The 24,824-nt window shown below is 44.0% G+C and overlaps 1 protein-coding gene across 10 annotated transcripts in view; it reads right to left on the minus strand.

Moving 5' to 3' along the window:
* The window catches only part of BIN1 (bridging integrator 1), a 91,759-nt gene that overhangs the window by 55,084 nt on the left and 11,851 nt on the right, over positions 1-24,824 (minus strand). The gene's annotated exons all lie outside the window — the stretch shown is intronic.

The raw sequence follows: 24,824 nt of genomic DNA on the forward strand, positions 1-24,824 counted from the left end.
CTCAGTAGGCACATGCTTGACAGGAGCTGGCTGCTGTGAGCAACTGGGACCTTACACCATGAATCTATGTGACACTCAGTTTAAGTGTCACATCAGAGTGTCAGCAGCCAGTCTTGCTCCTTTCACCACCTCCCTGCTAAGCACAGCTCCCCACAGCCTGAAAAAAATCCTTATCGGACTCCTTCTCTTATCACCCTTCTCTCTTAATCCCCTCTCCAGGGGGTTAAGTGGATCACTCCCAAGCTTTGAACAAAAAAGCACTTCATATTCTGAGCAGGCAGGTAGGTCCCTTGCAAAAAGGCTCGGCAAACCCTAGCTGTGGAAGAGGGCAGCAGCTCTTTGTCATGCCCCAAGCAACTCCAGCTGCAGGGATACTGAGATGTAAACTATAACTGGTTGAGATCAATTACATCATCTTTGTTAATAAAAAATAAAACATGACCATGCAAAAAAACCCAAAACAAACCAAACCAAACAAACAAACAAAAAAAGGCACCTTGTCTCGCAGGGCCACTTAAAACCAGAGAAAAGCCCACCTAGTCCTCAGTCACAGGAGGTTTTGGGGGAAAGGGTACTGAGGGAGCACCTCAAAATAGCCCTGCTGTAAAGGGCATGATTGCCATAGAGACAGAAAGCACTGGAAAGCTGCAGTCTCTTTCTCTGCTGAGCATACCAGTAGCAGTCCTTTACTCACAGACCCCAGCCATCATGTTCAGCTTCTTTTGGGAAAAAGGGGATTAAGATCGAAAAAGCAAATGCCTGTCACTGACCTCAGGTCTACAGGTAGGCCACCATTAAGTGCCCCCAGAAGAGCCACTCTGAGGAATTGCCAGGTAACACGACAGCAACCCAAACCAGCTTCCTCCATCTGCCTTTGCTACTTGTGGATCTTTGCAGAAAACATAAAGAGAATTTTTCCCCTGCAGGGCAGAGATCAGACTTTCATGATTGGTCCCCAAAGCGGAATTGAAAAGGACTATGCAACAGGATGTAGAATAGAATATTTTCTGTTTGAAGGGACCTACAACAGCGTTGATTGAACTAGCAGAGTCCTGTACACCAGACACTGGCGTCTCCTGTGTTCATTCAATCCAGCAAAGGGGAGCACATCCCACAGCAACACTTCTGCTGAGGCTGCACATTTCTCTCCCGTGCCAGCAGGAGAGAAGGATTCTGTATGGCCTCGTCTTTCCCATCAGGTGGTATGAGGAACCTCTTCCAGAAAGAATGTTGCTTAAAAGCCCTGTGTTCAGCTCTACTCCCCCAGGCTACCAGATGCACGGAGCAGGGATTTCCCACCTGCTGGGTGACTTTCTAGATATCCAAAGAGCCAGCATACCAATAGCACCCACCACCAATAACAATACAGTAGGCAAGCTGTAAACTCCAAAGCAGAATGATGTTCCCAATGTGCAGATCAATAGAATTACTGGGCATATAAAGGAGCTTTTTATGGGGCAATGCATCTGCCTGGCTAATCAGGAGATGTGATGCTTTCAGGCCTGGAGAGGAGGAAAGGAGACCTTTTAACTGGGAGGAATCTGGAGTATGCCACTAGGGTCAAAGGTTTAGAACAGTCTCAGAGCTTCCTGGTGTAAAACACAGAGCAGCACTCTAAGACTATTCATTGCAGCTTCCCACGTGTCCAATGAGTTAATCTGCAATTCCATTGCCCCCTGGGGGACATGCACACTGAATCTGGGGTTATCTGGCCAGCTGGGAAGATCTTGTTCCACTGTGCTGAGGTGCTCTGCACAATTCCTGCAAAACGCTGGGCACTGGAAAGGGCTCTAACTCACAGCCTATCTCTAAGGAAAAAGCTCCTGCTACAAAGTGATGGAGCTGCTTTGAATGAGGAGAGAGTAGGCAAGAAGAAATCCTGCATGATTCCACAATGACAAGGGGAGGGTAAAAGAGAGGATTCGGTGATGTCAGCAGAGGAACAAGTCAAGAAAAACAAAACTGGTTACAACAGAGAGGCTGTGAGAAGTGAATCCCTGGCTACACAAAAAACCAAACTGTTCTCGCTTCCTACACTATTCCCCATCTGGTAGATGAAGTCTTGTGCCCTATACCTCCTGGCCCTATAGGCGAGTCCCAGCCATACAGCCCCCTGATCCCTTTACCTGCTATGACACAGCAGAGACACAACAGCCCTGGGCTGCAGCAGGGCAGGGGTTATCTTCTCATAATGCTTTCCCTCAAAACCAGATCTGCCCCACACAGACAGCCCAGAGGTCAAACCCTAAGTCATCTGAGCAGCATAAAATGATGGCGCCACAGTGCTGCATCCCCCCAAGCCTACTCCCAGCTCTCTCATCAGAGAGCTGTCCTGGCAAGTCAAACTAACAAATCCCTCTGGACTCACTGAACTAGCCAGGGATGGAGCAGATGGCCCTGGGTGTGCTGCTGATTGCAGACATGTCTGTGCTCACTGCTAATAACCCGTGAGCTCACAGGACAACTCCCCTCCCCAGGCTGGTACGTGCCGTCATAGGTCAGGCTATTCCGGGTGAGCCACGGCTGCTCCCTCCTCTCCCCTGCGACAGTTTTTAATCCTCCAGCTCACTGCAAAGCCAGATAAAGTTCGCATGGAAACTTCAGGCTCTTTGATAGCTATTAATGGAGCAGATTTACCAGGGTAGGAGACAGGAGTCCACTGCAGCTCCCAAATCTCAGGGCAGATCAGATATGGTGTGATCTGTCAGCTGCTGTCTGGAGGCAAACCACACCAGGCGGCCAGAATGGATCTGGCATTTAAAAGATTAAGTGGCAACCATGGCTAGGTTCCTTTGTCTGCCCTTGACCTGAGAAGTCCTGGCCCTGAATAAGGATAGGGACCATTTCAAGACGGTGCAAGCCTCCCCAAGGAGGGAACACTTTGTATGAATCCCACAAAAAAACTTGTGGAATGGATTTCAGAGGGGGCTCTAGCTGTGTGTTTCAGTCTTGCTTCACTATGGTTTCACTATGACAGGATGGGGCTGTCTCCCCAGCCAGTGTTTTTGGCCTCAGGCACCAGACATCATTTCCAGTGTTGCTCAGAAATCAGGTCTCTTCTAACAATTATAGCTAGACCTGCAGATGCTCTGCATATCTCATAAACTAAGACCAATAGGCCAGCTACTGCAGCATCTCCAGAGCCAAATTCCACCCTTGGAGACTCAGTTTTCCCCACATTTGAATAAAATCAACGAGGATAGTCAGAGTTTGACTGAACCTTTTTTCAAAAGCAGCTAAAGATCCTAGAAGGCAAGATGCCATTAAGAGATAAGGAAATTATCACTTTCCTCTCATATCACTGATGTCTTTGTAATCTGTTGTTGTGGGCAGAACTACTATCAGTAAGCTTGGATTGCTATACTTTGAGAAGTAACAGAGAAGAAGAGAAAGGGAAATATGGAAATCCTCATACCAGAGACGTGGCATTTTGCTAGCAATAGTCAGAGAAGTAAAGGCGTGACATAGCCTTTAAAAACAGCAGCTCTTCCCAGAAAAATGGAAAAGTTGCTTTGGAATTTGCAAAAAGTTTGCAACCAAGTTGCAGGTTCTCTTCAGAGGTAAGACCATTAGATTCATAGGATGCTTGAGCACTACCTAAATACCACAGCTTTGTAGGACTCAAAAGGAAGCATCTTATCTGGCTGTATCCAGCTGTCTACAGGAGGAAACATTCCTGAATGACAAAGCCCCACAATGATTAGCATAGGGCCTCCAGTGCTTTGCTTTGAGCACTGGGCATGAGGACAATGAAGATCTGGAGATCAGCCCTGTGACCATCAAAGTGTCTGATGTAGAGCAACAATCACCATTAAGGACAAACACTTGTTGGCAGTGCATCATCAAGAAGCATCAGACTAAAATGCAGCTCTGCTTTGCTCAAAAAAGCAACTGTTACAGTTTCATATTTATGCTTTCTAATAAGGAAATATATACCAGCTGCTTAATAAATCCACAGTTCTCAGTCAGCACCTTTCCTCACTCCCTCCTGAAATATCAATGCCACAACACAAAAAAAGTCCTGAAAATCCAAATATTTTCAACAGGCCCCATGTAGACTCATTATGTGAACTAATAACCTAATAAACCTCTACTTTTCATGGCATATGGATCACCCAGAGCAAAGACCAGTTTAGAGAATGCAAGTGATGTGTAGGAAGACAAAAAAAAAAAGTATTTATTTTGTGGATCCCAAACAAAGCTAAATCTGCCTCTGAAACATCTGAACTTAGGGTGGTCCAGCCCTCATGATAGGGGAGTCATTAAGCCCACAGCCAGAGAACTTCAAGACTGCAGGTCCACACCTTACTCCCTACTGTATCAGAGATAGACTGCAGTCACATCTTACTGATATGGGCCCAGTGCCCATAAATCACTCCATCTCCTGACCTCTCCACCCCTCATCAGCAACACCTCTGACTTTTACTGTATCTGCCAACTCCTGTGGATAATCTCCAAGTGCCAATTGGGCACAGAGCCAGTAACTACTGTGACTAATTCTGAATTGCAATAAACTGGCAAGTGCCAATGGGTCAACTAGAAACAGAACAAATAAATCTTTGATCTCAGGCTGCTGCCTATTATTCCATGGAAGACATACTCGGAAGAGGAGAAGAAAATAGTGCTCAAGTCAGATGGAAAGCACAAAGCCACATAACTTAATAAGTTACAAACAAAGGAAGTTTCATAAGCTTTTTTAAGCCTCATTTCTTCTGTGCCCAGATGAAATGTGACTTGCCCAATGAAGTAGATTTGTGCTCATGGAATAATCTCGTTTTTGCATTCAGATTTGTGGAGAAAAGCAAGAGCAGCAGTGAGAGTCTGCTCCCCCTCCGACCCTCCCAGGGAGGGGGCACGTCCTCCTGCCCTCCACGCTTGACTCTAGGCTGGTTTTGGGGACAGCCTAGCTTTCCTCATGCAAGCTTAACACAATTAAGTCTTTCTTTGAAACAATTGGACAAAGGAAGATGGGGGTGGAGAGGAAGTAACTCCAAACATATTAAAGCTTCATTTTAAATTGAGGAAATTATTCCCGTGGCTGAGCAAGCACCAAGACCCTCAGATCACTGAAAGATGGGAAAGGGCAATGTCATACTTGATGCAGACAGAGTAGTTCTTGTTTGCTTCTTACTTGCTAACAAGGTTCAATAGATCCCACAGAGACAGGACATTGCCTCCGTTACTTAACTAAGAGTTGGGAAATGAGGATTCAATACAGCATTTTGTTAGACTTCCTGAATGACCTGGAAAAGTTGTGTCCAATGTCACATCCATCCAGCTGTAAAGAGGAGTGTTTGTTCAGCATGTCACAGAGTCACCAAATTTATCCCTGGCATCTCCAGCTGTCAAATGGGAGGGAGAGGAAAAAAGAGACGAGATGAGATGACCATCTTGAGTACTCAGCTCAAGACACACTGAGTTTGATTTTCCCAGGTTTCTCAACTAAAGTGAGTTTGCATGCTTAGCCATATCATAAACCCAGCTTCACTAGGGAAGAACCCCCCAAATAACTAAAAATATAATTTTCTGTTCGTATCCCCCAAAAATATGCTAACAGTGAAGAATTTAAATCATTAGGATAGATTTCATGAAGATCCTTTGCTAATGAAAGACTAAGACATGAACCACAAGTGTAATTTAAGCCAGACTGATCCCACTCTACACAGGGGACGGAACTTGTAAGGTCCTTCCAAAGCTATTCTTCCCAAAATCCGAAGATGACAGCTATGGAGGATAGCTTTGTCCCTGAACAAATACTCTCCACAAAAAGACCTCATTCCTTCCTTCATACTACAGTTAGAAGTGTAACACACATTGAAGTGTGACCAGACGATAACAGTATTTTTTATTACCTCTCCTAGGAAAAGTCCAAAATATGCTTGTAAGGACTTGTAAAACTGGCAATGTAGAAGCCTTCTTTTACACAAGACCCTACAAAAATATCCTCCCAGTGGTCAATAATGAAAACACATTTCTGAAAAAATCAACAGGTTTGGTTTTTTTTTTGAAGTCATACGACCAGTCCCAAGATCTTATTCAGTCTAAGAACAGGTTGCCAATTACAAGCCCTCTTCTTCCAACAACAACTACTGTGAACACATCCCCATGAAGCAGGTTTGCTCTATCAGCTACCAGCAAGATGGACCTTGGAGATATCTTTAGAGGGAAGATACCATGAAAAAACTAAGCCAGCACCACATGATTGGCCTGGCAGCAAATGTTTTCATCTCTGCAAAGGTCAAATCCAGAATGCTTGCTGTCTTCTCCCAAAAGCACAAATCAAGATGAAAGGCACAAGGACACCAACCACAGCTATATCAGGTACAGTACAAACAACACATTGCTTGATTGCACCATCGGGGAGAACAGGGCCCTTCCACACTTCACTGTCCTGCCTATATCAGGCATGGATTTACCAGCAGTGTGAAAGTGGATGCTATCCCCACGTTACCAGTCACGTACGTGTTCCCACAGTAGGCAACGACACGAGAAGTTCAGCTGCCCCCTCTTCCCAGAGGATCACAACTATGTCCTCGACGCAGAGCTGTGCAGACTTCTCAAGTGACTTTTTCTTATGTGGAAGAAGATGCAAAGGGTAGCTGAGAGAGCCCAGCTCAGCTGACATTACTACAGGGCTGCAAAGGGTGCTGTACTGAAGTACACTAGTCTGTCTCACAGTGCACCAGACAACATAGGGATTGTTGAGCATACAGGGATTGTAGGGATTGCTGAGCATCTGTATCTATGAGTTTGGCATATGAAGCCAGAGTGGGAGAGACACCTCAGGGTGCTTTGGGGTTTTTTTCCTGTTTGTTTTAAAGAGAGAATGCTCCTTGATCTGTTAAAGTAGCAGCACTGTTTGCTAAATCCTTAAAGAGGGTACACTGCAAAGCATGAAGTGTTCTTAGTTATCAATTCAGTCACTTCTGTCCTTCACACGGTTTCCAGTTCTCAGATATCCAGATCTGATTCAACCTCAGCAGCTTTTATTTTTGACAGCAGTCTCAGAGCTCAGTTACCAGCCTTGGACAAGATGGCTCTATGCTCAGCTCCACACTGGAAGGGTGTCGACAGATGCTGAATATATTACGAACAAGTGGACATGAGCTGCCACTCCCATAGCAGAAGAAAAAGGTACTCTGAGGAAACTTTATCACTATAAATCGATTGGAGAGGGTCTGTTAAAAGACCTTCCAACTGTTTTTATTCCTGCTGTGCACCATACATTCATCGGCATTAAAACAGGTCCGTAAAACAATACAAAAATGATAATTTAAAACTGCTGCAAAGTATTGCATGGAGAGCATTAGGCAGGTAGAAACGGCTCAAAACATCTCTTTAATCTGATGAAGTGTGGAAAGAAAAAGTGTTTCCAATTCTATTTTCCTCCAAGAAAGGCAGTGCAAATCTACCACTCATACCTTTATAGATGTCAAATGGAATGTCTAGGGATTTTGGTACTATCCCATATGTAGCTACTGAAATAATAAGATTCATCAATCAGTAGAACTCTGCAGCTTTCATTCACAGGACTGCTGATGGACAGACTCCTCCCTCTCACCCACATCTGGTACACTATGCCTCAGAAAATCCCAAATCCAGGCAACCAGGATTTCTGATTACAGCACCAGTACAGCTGCAAGCCTGGTCTGCTTTGTATCATTGCTCACTGTATACAACCTCAAGGCAAAAGCCCTCTCTTCTTCCAGATTTGTTTGATTAGAGTGGGATCCCGACCCTGGGGTTTTACCCTTTGGAACTGCTGCAGTACTAATGCATTATCACACTAAAAAGAATGAGTCTGGACCATGTGTCCAGCTTAGGAAAGGACAGAAGGGTTGCAAAGCATACTTAACTGAAAATCTCGAAGTCTTCTACAGACAAAAGATGCAGCTCACTCGACAAATATCAGGTGACAGTGGGTAACACTGCTAGCACTGCTTACATAAGTGTAGTTTCGTAAACTTGAAGAGCAGGGAGTGAGGGAAGTAAAAACAGAGAGGAAAAGGGATGGTAAAAAAAACCCTTTCCTGCAAATTTTTTCCCATCCATCATAGGTAGCCAATCATATCTGACAGGGAACTCAGAAGCAAGGTAAGGTAGATACAAAGACATGTGGACTGCTGAGACAATGGAGCAGTTCTGAAGGGGTTGATGGAACCAAGTCCCTCTACTCTAACTGCACATTTGGACCTTCATTTTAGATTGAAAAGGAGCCAAACACAGGAGCTTTCCTGCCCTATAAAGGATGGCTGAAATCACTTTTCTAAACGCTGGTGTTGTTCTCAGTTCACCTGGTTTACTCAGGTGGCCTCTCTGGACACTACTTGACACCAGACCTTTCTGCCTAAAGTACCTCTGTCTGCACTGTCTGCAGTCAGAGGCGAACTCTCCAGAAACATGTGGCCAATAAGTTGTTCACGATGTTTGCCAACGGCTGAGTTCCAGCTTTCACTGTACATTTTTCACCATAATGCCAGGGGAACATTGGTGCAAGTCCTTCATGCCTCTAGTGGAGGATACAGAGCATCCAGCCCTCAGGGCCAAGTCAAAGAGGAAACTATTTTTATTTGGGTTATATGACCTGCTGCCAGACCAGGCCTGGGAGAAGACAGCATCAGGAGAAAGCCATGTTCCTGAAAGAATGAAGGCTTACCAAAGGTCTGTAATGGGAGACAAAACCATTCCCCTTTGGGTCATTCATCTGAAATAGCCTTCTATGCGATATTGGTCAAAAGGTGCTCTCACTCAAGCACCTTTTAACAGTGTAAAGTTATGCACAAGCTTAGGACACCTCTGGCTCAGCTATCACTGGACAAGGATCTGCTCCTCTCTGACTCTTACTGTGCTTCAGCACCACTTGCTTGAGGATCACATGGAACAGGCTTCCCTGGTAGTTCTCATCCCCCCAGGCAAGGCGGAGAAACGCATTGCTGGCTCTGCTCTCTTGGTCTGTTCTACTGTGGGAGGGGGAAGGATTTTTCCCTTGCAAGGGGTTCATTAACAGGAGAAGCTTCTGAAAGAGTAACAGGGATGCACAGCAAGAAATGAAATCAACAGTCAGCTAAGACTACATGTTATTCCCAGATGGCTCATGGACATATACCCACAAAACATGTCATTAGCTGTGCACAGGTGGGACTAAGGCTACCAGCCAACACTAAGTTCAGCTTGCCCAAAAAAACCAAAAATACAAAGTCAAACTCACAACCCCATAGTTATGAAAAACTACCACACATTTCATGAAAGCAAATCCAAAGTGCCAAAGTAGGTAATAACCCTTCAGCACTCTGGTATCTCGAATAAGGATCTAGAGCAACTAGTCCATGAAAATCCATGAAGGTTTAACGCCTTCCTCTTTCACGTTCAGCCATGGTTTAAAATTTCTGTTCCATTTTATTTGCAGAAGGCCTCTCCTGTTTTTTTATCTTATTAAGCACACACATGCAGACAAACACCAAATCACCATCTAAACTTAGACTGGAGAAGTTAACTCTGCTGTAAATGTCACCAGGTTTAAGCCATGGCTGGGAGGAGAACAAGTTTGTGTTACTGTCAATCAAAATTCAGGCTGAGACATATTGCTGTATCAAACACCATTGCCAGCTGTCTTCCCTAAAGCAAACACAGAGTCTATTCCCAGAATCTGCAAGCCCTTGCTGTGGCCATTAATAACCAGGGGAACTGTCAGCAACCTGCAGGCCCAGTTCCATATGCCACCACTTGATATTACAGCCTTGCTTGGAAAGGCTTGAAATTGCAAGTGGATCTGCATCATTCATAGAAAACAAGAATATTTTATATATGAATCAATGCACCTGCCTCTGGTTTGCAGAACAGCACACACAAATGGACTGAGCTGAGCACAGGCTCAGCTCACCTGCATCATCCCTCAGGTGTGTGTCACAAAGAACCATTTGCTTTGCACCATCCCAGTCACACCCTGTTACAGAGCAAGAGGGAGGCAGCCTTGTACCTGCAGTCTCATCCCTCAAAAGGACTCACTGAGAACGTAAAATTATTTGGGAAACAGGTGGATACTCAGTGATCTGGGAGTAAATCCCATTGCTTTTGCTTGAATAATTCCAGCTTTGTGGCAGTGCTTGTGGACAAAACCCAGCCCACTCACTTCACTTTGCACCTCAGATATGAAAGGGTGTAAAGAAGGGGATGTTGTGTTATACACCACAGGCCCTAGATTTCCAATATGCACCCTTTAAAGCAGAGCAGAGACAGTCCCTATAGAAAAAGCAGAATAACCAGAAAGAAGACATGATTTGTGGCTTTTGTTCATGGAGCAAAACTGGGCAGTACCTAAAGGAGGGGAGTTATATCACACTGGAATTACAGTCACCAGCACCTGAGCACCCCTTGCCCACCACATTACTTGTCATCTTCCTGTTTATCCAATATCCACTAGAAAGCATCTGCATGTCTACAGATATCGTCATCATTTCTTCAATCCTTTTCTGTCATCATTAAAAGGATACTAATATCAGTCAGAATCATAAGGGTTGCTAAGACATCCACATGCTCAAGTGATACCACCCTGCTACTCTGTCCCAGCTTCCTTCTTGCTCTGTGATCTTCTGTTCACCATCCTCACACTCCTTTATTATACAACTGGTACACAGAAGCAGTGCCACCGTTCTAAGTGGTCTCAGCTCCTGCAGGAAGAGTCAAGCATACAGTTCTTACCTTTCCTGCACAGCTGACTTTGCCCTTAGCATACTTTCAAAAGGGCCTCAAGAGGCCTCTTGGAAATTCAGGGATCAGAGTCTGGGTGTGTCTGCTCCCTCCTACAAAAGTCGTGCAAATCAAAGTCCTTTTTAAACCTCTTGAGCTGTTACAATGCAGAACCATAAACTCATTGCACTCAGATAATAAGCAAGAGGGGAGAAGTGTAAAGTTACAAGAAGGATAAGTTACCTTGCCAGAAATTATTAACTCCAGTCATATTTTTTATCAGCCTCAGATCCCCACTTTTAAAATACAATGCCCCTTCCCATCTCATCTCAGTACAGATAAGCTAAAGCCACCTGGTATTTACATAGGTTAATGTTTCTCATTTAAAAAAGAAATGGGATTAGCTTTACTTCAACATAAAGAAAACTCCAGAACAATTTCAAGATACCATATAAACTGATATTTGTAGGGTGTTTCTGATTTTATTCCTTTGGCTGTGTCAACTGTGTTGTTTACAGGAAGCTTAAAATGGAGACAAAAGAAAGGTATTCTATTCTGAATCCTAGTTCACTCCTACATGTGGGCAAACTCTGTTGTGCCCTTTGGTCTTGTGGCATAAAGGCCAGCCATGATCACAGGAGCAGTTAAGAGAAAGGGGAATATCTGGGTTGTTAACACAAAGTTTATTTAGCATAGTTTATATATTATGAAGATTCACCTATTTATTAATGCTGTGAACACTAAGTCTTCATGCTGGAGCAATCATTAGCAGCTTGCAGTCTGTAAGTACACAAGTGAAAGCAGCACAGGAATCAGAAAGGAACTTGCACTCCAGAAGAAAATTTAACATAACCTGTAGCTTGAGCTGTGATGTTCATTGTCACCTTGGTCAGGAAGTCCAGGACTATCTCTGGGTTCACCACAGACCTAAGGAGAAAGCATCGCTTCCTCTCCCACCAAAAAGTTTGACAAAATTCTTTTCATGGATTCTCTGTGGAAGTTTTCAGCTTTTTGAAAAAAAAAACCAAAACCAAAAACAAACAAACAAAAAAAAAAACAAGCAAAACAACAACAACACACTCTTTCAATATTTTGTTTTATTAAAGCTGAGAGTTTCTACAGAAAACACTTCTCAGTGAAGACCTTATTTTGTCAGTTTTCAGCCACATCATTTGTCATGATAATGAAAATGTCTTCATACCAACCCAGATACAGAAGATTAAAGACCACCTGACTTGTTCTGTGAGTCATTTGGTGCTGATCTTGTTATAGTAACAATAAAATCATAATGTCTGTCTGGAGCCTGAAGGCCTTGCTGACCTGCTGTGGCTAAAAACCACTTATTCTATAGCTAGCAGTAGTCACAAAAGGAAGGTTAGAACTGCATCTAGTTACTTTTATCTCCTCTTTTCCAAGAGTTTATTTGCAAAGGGTTACCAGAAGGCAGCAAGTCCAGTTACAACTCTCGGTCTCTGGATCACAGCAAGACTCTTTAACCACATCACTGCTGTTCAGCTGATCTCATATGTATTCACTGCTGTCCACTCTTGGTTATGTCACCACCATCTGCACAGCTTTGTGAAATCCCCTCTATCACTTAACATGCTCTGCACAAACACCATCAGGACATCTTTATAGTATTTCACAAACTTTTTCTAGATTCCCTTTGCAGTACCAAGAGTTAAGCTGACATGCAATAGACACCTTGCACTACACTGGATGACTAGGAAGGATTCAAGTACATAATCTACTTAAGAAGTTGGACCAAAGAACCTCCTAATACATCTCTAGTCCTGGATTTGCTCTGCAGCAATGTGGACACTGATGCCCCAGCCTTGCAGCAAGTTAGCCCTAAAAGGAATGTGGCCAGATTCCTTTTCTGTCCACAGCTGGCTGTGCATGCTGCTGCAAGATATGATGGCACTGCAGGGAAAACACAAAGACCTGGCTGTGTACATGGGGACAAGACCAAACCTAGCTTACTATACTTTCTATCTCATACTTGATGCATTAGAACCATGTCCACTAACCAGTAAGGCTGTGCTCTGAGCCCAGCTCATTTTGTACTGTCTGTACAGTTCACCACCACAGTGACAAAAGCACCAAGGCAGATTTGCCAGTGTAGGAACACTTAAATGCCAGCACTCCATCCAACTCACTCTGCTGCACAAAATTTAACATGAAAGCCAAATAACAAGAAAGGACCAGATAAGCTTTTGTGCTTCTATCCCACAGGATGCATTTAAATGCCTTGTTACAACTAACAGGGCAAGTTATGTATTCTAAAACCTCCCTCATTTAAACATTAACTGTCTCCAGACAGTCATGTACAACTTTGTGTGTAATGATCAGTCTCCCAAACAGCTTTTTGAAAAGCTTCTGTCTCTGGAACAGGGTATACCATATTTGAATCCTTACTATAAGGTTAACATTTAAAGCATTTTTATTCCAGATAATTATGTGCAAGTCATTTTGCCGTTCTTTATCCCAAACATGAAATACAGCAGAGGTCTTTTCCACTTGCCCAGCACCTTGCAGTGGATTTGCTCCACTGGTAACTTGAAATTGATGTTTGTTCTGACACAGTCTCCCTTATCCTGGTAGTTCCCCATCCTGCTTCTCCTCCTGGTGCTGATTAAGTCAGGGAAGAAGCAGAACCAGCAAAAGAAGGAAAGTAAGATTTCAATGACTAAACTGATTGAAGGGTTTGTTCATCTATTCAGAAAACTAAATTCCCAGAGAATGAACCCTGCAGAGCAGAGTCCAGATCTATGCTTAAGGGGAACAGGAAGGGCACTGGTTGAATACCTGAAATAAGGCAGAAACCACAACAGATGATCTGGCACTGTAGGAAGCATCAGAAAGCAGCCACAGTTGACACATGGGAGTTGCTGTAGAAGTTACTCCTTCTCTGATTACCCCTGAAAGCAACTGTCAGTCAGGAGGTAAGACGAACAGTGACAGCCAGGAACACACAGGCATCAGCCAAGCAACCTCACCATGTGGCAGTTTGGCAATAATCAAAAAGCATCCTTCCGAGCAGAGACAAGTGAGGCATTTGGTGCAAAGCCATCTCACCACTTAGGCAACCAGATCTGAGCAGGTAATTTTGTTTTGCCCATGTTTGGATGGGCACAATGTTAAGCTCTCACTAACATATTCTGCTTCTAGTAGTTCAGCGTGGCATCGGTGGGGGTCATCAGGTTTTATTAAAAAAAGTGCCTCCAAGAATACAAAGGACATGTGAAAGGTACACTGCCAGCATTCATCTAACTTCTTCAGAATGGAGAGAAAAATCCCACTGAGTTTTTAGACCACTGCCACAAACAAATCTGCTACATCAGTGCAGGACTGGGCCAAGAGGATTCCAGATGCAGATCATCATGTTAGGAACAAAATAAAGGTCTGAGCTCACTCCACAACAGTCATGCTAAATTTTGGTTGAACTCTTTTCCATTTGCAGACTCCAAAAAGTATTTTTTTCCATGAGGGTAAAGACCCTCCATAATTAACCCGTACATAGAAATGTGTCACACACAAAAAAAAAAAAAAATCAAGCTCACTTGAGTGACACACAGCACCATGAGCTTTATGCCTGGACAAAAGAGGCCATACCAAATGGCAGAGTTTGAGAAGGAGGTCAAGAGCGAAGCTGTTCTCCCATTCATCATTCTTAGGGCTGACATGTGCCACTTTCACATCCTGTTCCATGCCTGCCTTCACCCTGGTCCCTGAGGCACCTTTGTCCAGGGATCAGGCTATTCTCCAGTGATACTGCTGCCAAGAGCTTCAGCCATGTCCAGCTATACATTCAAAAACCTCCTGCCAGCAAGAGTGACAAGCAAACCTGACACTTCCAGTGTTCTCTCATTCCTTTTTAACTGAAATTTTAGGGAAAAATTTAGGGGAAATAAGGGGAGAAGTATCTTGGGGGGGAAAATGGCAGTGGAATCAGCAGTGGAAAGAAAGCCTGCCTGAGGATCCCTGCACAATGAGTAACCAGACACCGTATGTGCCACAGAAGCCATCAAGTGCTGCTGCAGCCTGGTAACGTTTGAAGCCTGTAACATTAACTAAAGCAAAGTAAGCTACTGCTTCCACAGAGTCCTAGGTCACAGGCCACGTGGAACAAAGAGAGGTGGTAGAGGAGCAGGTGAAGGGGGGAGAACTTGTATCTACAAGCCAACCTACGTGAACTGGAAGAAAAGTTTTGTGTGCAGAGAGTGATCTGAAGATCCATGCTTGGAGTAGGGGGGCAAAGAGACAGAATCAGTGCCATACACCCAGCCTTCAGCTTTTGCATTAAAACTACCTTTCAAAAGGGGAAAATTGAAAACTCTGCTCAGCGAAGGAAGCTGAGGACAATCCAAGCACATGTGGAAGTACTATAGGGGCCTGCCTGTGCATTACTGTTTGCTTAGATTCACAAACTGTAAACAGTACAGGGAATTAAACACACAGCAAGGCCAGAAGATACTGGGTTGAAATTACAGATCTGGTAATAAACATAAAAGAATGTCGCGTGATTGTCAGCATGTGGTCTGCAGACTTCAAGGCCAATGAAGAACAATCACGGAAAGCAAGCTGTATATTTGGCATTTACAGAGAAGGCCAAACCCCCTGGAAAAGAAAATTAAGGTCACATGACTCAAGAAAAGGCTTGAAGCCCTGTTCTAGTTCATCTAGAACATGGATAAGACTTTTTTTCCTGAGGTACATTCCTCATCATGGTTCTAAGGGAACCTCCTTCCATCCCACTGACACATTCACGTACCACTCAGCTAAGGGGTTGGAAAAACCCCCTTTACCTTAGACACAACTCACAGTCTGCCAGGTCTAGACCCTCTAACAGGAGCCAGTATCCAGTGTGTCTGACAAAAGAGCACTTCATTAGACTAACACAACACAGTCTACTCCAGTTATGAATAAAGACTTAAACCTGGAGTGAGTGGGGTACAAAACAAGAGAACCATAGTGATGAGAGTTCTTTCCAAATACATTATAAAGGTTTCTCTGTTTTCTGCAATTCCCAGATAGAAGTAAGGGGAATTGAGTAACATCCCTTTCTTGATCTTTAACACAGAGCCATGGCAGGCCTGCCAGTACAGCTGCCCAAACATGGCACATCCCATGTTATACATCCAGTACCTCCTAATCCAGCCATGAACCTCCTTCCTCAGTACTGCAGGCATCAGCACACCACGTGCTAACCCACACAGATGTCTTTCTGGTACAGTCACATCAGCCTCCTGGGCAGCTCCCACGTACTAATTTTGGTTCGGCATGATTTTAATAAAAAAATGAATCATGACAGCAACTAGCAAGTGTTCCATGGCTGCTGCTACCCACATTGGTAGCATGTGGCATGTGCACACTCCTCTGTGCCTTCATTTCCATGAGGCAAGTGCCAACACCCAAATACTTCCACTATCACCTGCAAGAAGGAGGTAGGCATTGAGGCTGCTGTCATTAGTTGTTGCAGCAGCTGCTCCACTCCCCACCACACTGGATCATGCTGCAGATACCTGCTGGGCAGGGGATACAGTGTTTCAAATATTAAACATGAGCTTTTGAGTTCTCATTGGCAAGAGACGTGCTCAAAGGCCTCTCTTCCCCACCAGCCATGGGGACAGAGTAAAATCTCCCTGTTGGATCCTATCCTGCCACAGGTTTCACTTCTCTCTCCTTAAAACAGCTCTGCCACCACAGCCAAGCCTGGACAGGAACTGGAGTGCTCCCACGGACGGAAACAAAAAACCTGAGAAAGGAGAAGAACTTCTTGTACCAGGTGGGTGTTCCCCAGCTCATGCCCCCAGTCCCAACCTGCTCCTTCAACACCTCTCCCCAGCAACACTTTAGTTTCAGTGATGTGCAGCCTGCAGAGCTTCAAAAGTATCAAATGTTAGAATTGCCTGAACAAAGACAGGTTTTAAGGAAACAAAACAAAACAAAAACCCAAAACAAACAAACATGCAACTGAGATTAGTTGCATAAAGTATCTTTAAGAGTGAAGACAGAAAAGAACAGGGAACAAAGTCTGTTTGTCCCTGTCTATTCACTGTTTGTTATCTGCACCTGGCCATAAAAGGTCACATTCACCCTATATTTAGCTTCCTCTTGTACAAACCTCAACCACCATTTCACTCACACCTTTTCCCTTCTCCCTCTCCCAGAATATGACAATAGGAAACACCCTCTGGCCAGTGTGGTGACTCCAAGCCAACACCTGTGCATCCCAGGAGGCAGTGAAATCCCTGCATGATGCACCAGGAAGAGGCAAGTGCTTCGAAGCACGTCCATGCTCAGGGCTGCAGCTCCCAACAAAAGGAGCCTTTGTCCCCTGGTGGCCTTCGGCACAGGCTGTGCCAGAATCAACAGGGATTGATTCCAGCAGCGCTAGGAAACAGGATGGGGCAGGAAAGAATAGGCTGGGCTGTTCCAACCTTCTGTGCACCTCTGACTTGCACTGAGGGGGGCTGCATACCAAAGGGACCTGGCTCTTAAGAAGTGTACCATCCTAAGAACCTTCAGGCACTGGAATCCATCTTCTGTAGACAACTTAATCAACCTGTCTTGCCAAACTTGTATTTCAACAGAACTAAAAATTTCCCATCCATTCCTAAAGAAGGACAATCACTGCCAAGCCTTTTTCTTTCTCAAGATAAGCTGGTGGATCTCGGCATTTCAATTTTTTTTTAACTCTTAATTGTACAAGGAAGATGAAGATAAGTCAGCCACATTTTCAGACAAACCTATTCAAATTCAAAGTGTTTTAGGAGCTAGTTTATATTTACCCAAAACTTTGGCTTTGCTCACCAAGAATCATTTCCAAACCTCAGTTTATACACACACTTTCCATAATGCTTCAAGTCCTCACCAAGATTCAAGCCGTAAGAAAAAAAAAGTGTGAATTTCCTGTTCTAATCGACATAGAGTATGACCCAATATCATGGAAATCAATCTGTAATGGCAAAGCTCCAAAGCACTTCTGTGTGTCCAGTTTCCATCCAGCTGTACCACAGAAACAACATCCAACTCTGGGGCAGCCAAAACTAGTTGGATTGTGCACCAGAACTCATCAAATGCTCACAAGAAACAAGAAAACTGGGAAGGCAAAACTCAGAATCAAGGTTTCACAGGTAACATGAACTTGTCATATCTACTACATGCTGTTCATTTAGGTGTAGTAAGTACCAAGAGTAACAGGTATTATTGAGCAGGAAATGCACCCCTGAGTATCCAGGATCCTTAATTACATACAACTATTTCAGAGCATAGGTACTATTGTATATTGCCTAAATCATTAATTAAACTTTTGTATGAGAAAAGAGCCAACACACCTTGATATGTTATTTCCCCAGTAACAACCACAGCCCTATTATTAAATGCAGTCTAGGATCAAAGAGGCAGCTTCATCTGGATTCTGGTTGCACAGCTGCCACAGGCAAAGGTTAAAGATGATGGGAAAAGAAAGAAAAAAAGAGAAAGAAGGATCTAGAACAACAACTAAATAGATATTACTGTGTAATAGCACAAATCCTGAGAAAGAAGTCTTAGCTTGGAAGAGGAAGGGTTGCCTGTGTTTCAGCTGGTCTATAATTAGAGGACAGAAAAATCTGAAAAGTGAGTTGTCTGATGTGATAGCTTCAGGTTTTCCAAGAGCAGAAAAAAGCAACACAGTCAAAGCAACAAAGTCATCCTTTTCTGACAACAAAAAGGAGCTGCAGGCACATCCACATGACCAAGCTTCTAGGGCTTCCCCTGGATCTCACTGGGGAAAGCCCTTCTTGGTAGCTGAGGAGGGTATCCAGGCCTTAAGTTCTTGGGTTTCTGCCAAGTACAGTGATGGCTGGGGATTACCATGTGGGATTGAAAGGAAGATGTGATTTGAAGTAGGAACTTTAAAGATGCACAGCTGATGCTATCTAGACATTCGGAGCTTTGCAGCTGATAGGACAGAAATATATGCAGAATCAGAGCCCATCACCAGTAGATAACCAGTTTCTTGTGAAGGAACAGTATCCAGCTGCAGCTATTTTTCAACATGCACCTGCAGATGAGCATGAAATTCTTGGACATCTTCCTCTGAAACAAACACAGAACCTTCCTCAGTATCAAAAGAAACAAGTGCATCACACAACAGCACTGGTACTGCCCCATGCACTGCAAGCACAAAACACTTTCTTTCTCATCTCTGACTTCAGAGCAGGGACATAAATAAACCAAAGATGCTTGCTGAAAGCAGGCAGTCTCTGTTTCTGCCAGTCTTCACCACCACAGACAACACAAGCCTAATACATTTCTGCTACAGACAGCAGGGCAGTCTTACCCACAGTACAACAGCACTGTCAGGAGGAGAGCAGGCTGTGTGCAAAGGCTTCACACACATATGCATGTACCCAAAGATTTTTTTCACCCAAACACAGAACCACTTCCTCCTCATTATTTGAAGATGTCAGAATGAGACCTCTAGAGAACAACTTGCCCATGGTTGTACAAGGAGTCTGCAACAGTGGTACAAAGCAATCCTAAATTACAAGTAGGTCAATACTAAACATCAACATTTATTACAGAAGGAATGGAGAAACTGTCACACTTCCTTTCAAAACAGGAAAAGCTGCACTGAAAAATTGCCTCTCACAGATGCACTGTTAAATTTTGTACAAATCATGATGCCTTTCCATATCTTTACCTTTCCTTTCTATCGAATGGGGCTAGTATTCTCACATAGAGGAGGCATGATAAAAAAAATCAAGTGTATGATTTCACAACTCCTGAACGTTATTCCTTACCATTGTTGGGACCATTGTGTTAGCAGCATACATATGCAAGATAAGATTTCTGGCAGGTAGGCAAGCCCAGCTGGTAGCTGGTAGCAGTAGTTGAAGGAAACAGAGACATTATGTTCCTGGCTCTCAGCCTTCCAGGTTTCAAGCACTGGGTAATGGTGAAGGCAAGATGAAAAACTTTTGCAACCTTGAGTCAGCTTTGCATAGGCTGAATCTCAGCCACACCAAAAAAACCTCAAAACATTCCCAGATGGTCAAAGCGAGATTTACTGCTTGAGCGAGACAGGACTATCTATGCATCCAGGATGCACAGATATTAGTCCCAAGATATACTAACACAGGTAAATAAACAACAGTTACCCTAACCCTCTTTTTTTTTCCTGCCGCCCATGTGTTACTGGCTAGAACTAGTTCTGAAGCCCAAAGAAATGAGTTGCATCAGTGCAGCATGCCTCAAGGACAAAGCACAAGGACAGAGGAACTGACTGGCTGAGCCCACATCATCATCTCCTCCTACTGTCCCCCCTGCAAGACTCTCCCAGAGCAGTCACAGCTGACTTTTAGCAGAGAATATCCCAACTTGCACCCTTTTTTTCTTTACAAAACTGGAAAAAATCAATCCAAGCATGACTGACACCTAGAAGGAACACCAGAAAGAATGACAGCAACAATTAGAAAGCAGATCATTGGATTGTAGTAAGGAAGCTGTAGAGCCAGACAGCAAAGGCAGAAGAAAGAACGATACATGAATTTTCATCTCTCAGCCCGTCACCATGAAAATAGATTCTGTTTTCATACATTTTCATCAAGTTTCCAACCACTTGTTAACAATCCTGCTTATCCTGGCCACAGCTTCAGGGTAACGCATTAATAATCTATCCAGGTTGGTACATGCACATGGGTTAGAGTAGAAGAGCTACCATTATTACTGGGGACAATATTCTATGAATAAAAATATCATCAGAAGGTTATTATAGTCAGAAAACTAAGGGAGGTGGAAGCAGCAGAAGGAAGAAATGAAGGAAGAATTTGTTCTCTTGACACACCCTCTTCTCCATTTTTTAATCTTCATCATCCAGAGACTCCTTACAGGTGAGTGCTTAAGCATGGCACAAGAGTCTGCACATCTTTCAGACCCCAGCTTTCCCCTTTCTGCATCTTTCCCAGTAAATTTACCACAGAAAAGATCTTGGGGATGGGGGAGGGCAGGTCAAGAAAGAAACAGGAAGGACTTGGATAAATACTCACTGCCCAGCTCTGATAAGCAACCCTACACTAACAGAGCAACTGAACAATGCACTCTGCTTGAACCAGCTTTCTCCCCAACTCCAAGCATTTTTTTTTTTTAAAAAAAAGGACATCAGCCAAGTCTTTTGATTTTCCATGTGCAAGGGAGCTGATGTGTACATTATAAAGACTTTCTTAGTGCCACAGATCCACTAACAGCTCAAGGAGGAACAGAGAAGGAAGCTCTGAAGGCAGCAGATTCCAAACATGACAAACTCACCTCCAAAAACAAGTATTTGCTTTATCTGATGAGGAAAAAAAATGAGTAAATGAGCTTTACTTTCTGTTCTCCACTCCATAAAACAAAGAATTAGACAACCCTTAAAGATGACACCTGGTTCCTCAGCTTCAGGAGACTTAAGATGCAAGAATAGCTAATTGTTTTCTGGCCCCTTCAACCCCTGCCCCTACTCATTCTGGCTAAAAATATCCATCAATGCTTTTGATACCCTTCCATATTTACAGCATGACTGGCTTTGGACCCATGCCATCCCTGGGCTTGAAGAATGTGCTGCAGCGTTCCTCCCTCAGCAGAGCTGTCAGCTGTCCCTCTGCTTCCCGCTGCCCATCACTGGAGGTTGGCAGGCAGGTACTGCAGGCTCTCAAGAGGGGCTTTATTTCCAAGGAATCACTGCCACTCCACTGTCCCATCCTGGTTTTCATTCACAGTCCCATTCACGATGGTGAAACTTTAACTCACCCAGGAAACCAACTTGTTTAACTGTTACTTCGCTGACCAGGGACACACAGTATCTGTGTCTGCAGGGCTGTGAGGACAGACGCTGTGAACACTGCACATTCAGCCCCTGCCAAGGCCAGCAATAGCCTTAAGAACCTGTTCAAGGGCACGACTAGGTCCCCACAAACACCCGCTCCAGAAAGACAAGGCAGACCATCATGCTTTAGGGATTTCTTTGGCCACCTCCTTCTTTCCTATCCTTCTAAAGTAGCACTTTTTTAGAGGAGAGCTGGCAGTAGCGTCACTTCCCCTATGGAAAGTTTCATTTCCTCCTCTGGAAGCCCCACTCCAGCCCTCATTCCTTCCCATTCTTCATTACCCCTACATGCAGTTGGATCCTGTCTCTGTTCAGCTCCCTAAAACACATCTGTTCCTTTTACACGATCAGATCTCCTCTTGTGACCAGGAGACCATTTCCATCTCCTTCCTCAAGCAGCCTGTGCAACTCCCAGCACACTGCTGCTCTCAGCCACAGAATATCAAATGTTTTCTGATGGCCAGGTCACTCCTTTACTCCCTTCTGCCACTCTGTCTACCACCAAGAGGGGCAGCTCCTCACCAACCCTGCCCACTCATGGATGTCAGACATCCGACTGCTGTGCAACATCCAATTGCCTCCCATATGAGATCCTAGAGTCCCAACATGTAGGATTCTTTTCCCCTTACACCACAGGAGAGGGCTGGAGCTAGAAAACACAGAGGTGTTAGAGCAATTCCAATTTAGATGCCAAAATCTGGAGGGACAGAACAATCCTTTATTTTTTCCATATTTTATTCCAGAATACTTTCCTGAGTACCTCAAGCATCATCACAACTCATTAGTGACAGTTTTAATAACCCAACTTCCCACACAAGCACCTCACTGTCTGCCTCCTCAAGCTCTTCAAGGAAGGACAGTTCTGCAGAACTGTTTCTTAGGTTGACTTTTTCACAAGCAGACTGCACTGCTCTCCATAACAAGTCTGCCAGCTCAAATTCACCTCCTGAGCACCTCTCCCTTCCTCCAAGTATCCATCAATTCCCTTTAATCCACCCTCCTGGATAATCAGAATAATGCTCTTTAAGCACATAACTATGACAGGGCAAATCCACTCTCTGGCTGCAGGTTGCGTTAGAGGGCACAGTGACCCTGCAGGTAATATAACTGGAACATTATGCTCCAGAGCCTCCAAATAATCCAGTCATGGAGAGGGCTCCCCAGAACAGGACATGAGCACTGCAGAAAAGGCCCTTTTGCTGAGTTTCCTGGCATACCAAGAATACCTGGCTAGGCAGCAACTCACTGCAGTCCTAAATCAAAGTGTTCCCTCCCCTCCCCCAATCACCCTGGACATCTTCTCATCTAAGTTAAGAGTGACTTTGGATGAATCATTTCTCCCTATGTGAAAGAAAATCACCTTAAGAGCTGGCAGCATTATTTTCCCTTCCTTTCTCAGTAACTTGTCCAGGTCATTGGCATTCATACTGTACTGCAGTTGTCAAGTCGTTGAGATACTGAAGGAAAAGCCACTCAGACTGTTCACCATCACAACAGACTGCTTTTCCAACTCCCTGGTAGCACTGACCTTGGAGCAGGAAGTGAAAAGGAGGCTTTGGCACCCATTGCAGGAGAAGCCAAACTGGTGCACCATGAACCAGCAGAAAAGGAAAGCTGTTGTTAGCACCTATAAAACACCTTGAAATTAAGGTGGTAAGGAGTGTAACATCATTTTGCTTTCTTTTTTGTCCCAGGAGAACAGCCAGTTAGATTTCATTAATATGTGCAGCTGTAGCCTCAGCCCTTACTCCCCTTTACACAAGAAGTCACAGTCAGCTCACCATGTGCATGAACGGGCTGGAAGGGGGGGCAGGTTTGTCACCCATCCCTGCCAGCCCAAGGAGCTCTGAGATTTAGGGAATTCAATCAGGAGTCTGGTAGTCAAGGGTAGAGACTAAGTTTTTTTCATTTTATGGTAACAACTGAGTTTTGCTGCCACTTAGACTAAAACCAAAACAAAACGAAATGGAGGTGATGGGAGAGCTTTACCCTTGAGACAGGACATTAACATTAAGGATGTGGCTTCTTAGATAAAAATCCCTCAAATGACTTTCAGAAATTACTGACGTAGCACAGACCTCTTTGAAACTGCTCTCACAACAACAAAAAAGCCAGTAGAAGTAGGAGACTGGCCCAACAGCACTGCAACAAAAAGCCAGCCATGGAAATAGGTAAATATCAGTTGTTTGGTATAAACTGAAATCTGAGTAGGAGCAAAGATCTACCTGAAAAATCTGTATTGCAAGAGAAAATTAATGTACCTTCTATATTTCTAATATCAGCCTTTAAAAGGATTGCTTTTCACAAAAAAAAACAGCCATACTGGCAGTTTGGGAAAACACAGAGTACATCTCCAGGATGCAAGAACTATTTTCCTCAAGGTATGTTTACAAAAAGACACAAATAAATCCCCAGTTCTCCGGATGTTTTGCAAGCATTATCTCTCACTACTTTTGCAGATGGCCAATCAGTTAAGATGAAAGGTTCTCTTACCTACAAAACCAGAGGCTCAAACCAAACACGTGCTCTCCCACAGAAGGCACTTGTCTCCAGACGGTGGAGTGGCTGGGGTCCCTGGTGCGCATCCAGCACTGCCCCAAATCCTGCCATTCCAGGATTTTTTTACATAAAGATTTTAGTCCCTTGACTATCTTCAACATTTTAGGTTGTTTCTCCCTCCTTCTCCACCCACAGTTTTTGCAGTTTAGCTTTTATCATCACTCAAGTCTAAATTAAGTGATGATACAGCAGGAGTGGTGCTGTGACAGACAGCAGAGAAAAGCAATTCCCCTTCTCACTGACACGATGCTTGGACGCTCACACACTTGTAATGCAGCTCAGTGTCTGCCTACCCCTAGGCCATCCAACCACCTTCAAAAACAGGTTCTTTTTAAAGGCTCCTGCTACATTAGTTGATTTATCTTGTTATGTTACTCCTATCTCCCCCTCTCTCTCTGATTTCTTTAGGTCATTTTGCATAATGCCAGCCCTGTAGGTACAGTCCAAGCACTAAGCTTGTATTCTAGCCTTAATTCAAGGGTTGGTTCTCCACTATAACCAACACTATATAAGAAACTGAAACGAGAATTATTTCCTGCTTTTTTCTTCCTTAAATACATATATGTTCCCACCTCCTCACCCATCCCCAAACATCTGACTGATACATCATCTTCCTTCAGGTCTAACTCACTGTGTTTTTAGTTTCCCCCCTCCTCCTTACTAAAAATACATGAGCTTGCCTTGCTATATAACAGCTTATTAGGAAAAAAACTGGTGTTTATTTATT

This window comes from Manacus vitellinus, unplaced genomic scaffold, assembly GCF_001715985.3.
Source record: "Manacus vitellinus isolate BGI_N305 unplaced genomic scaffold, ASM171598v3 scaffold_22_pilon, whole genome shotgun sequence".
NCBI lineage: Eukaryota > Metazoa > Chordata > Aves > Passeriformes > Pipridae > Manacus > Manacus vitellinus.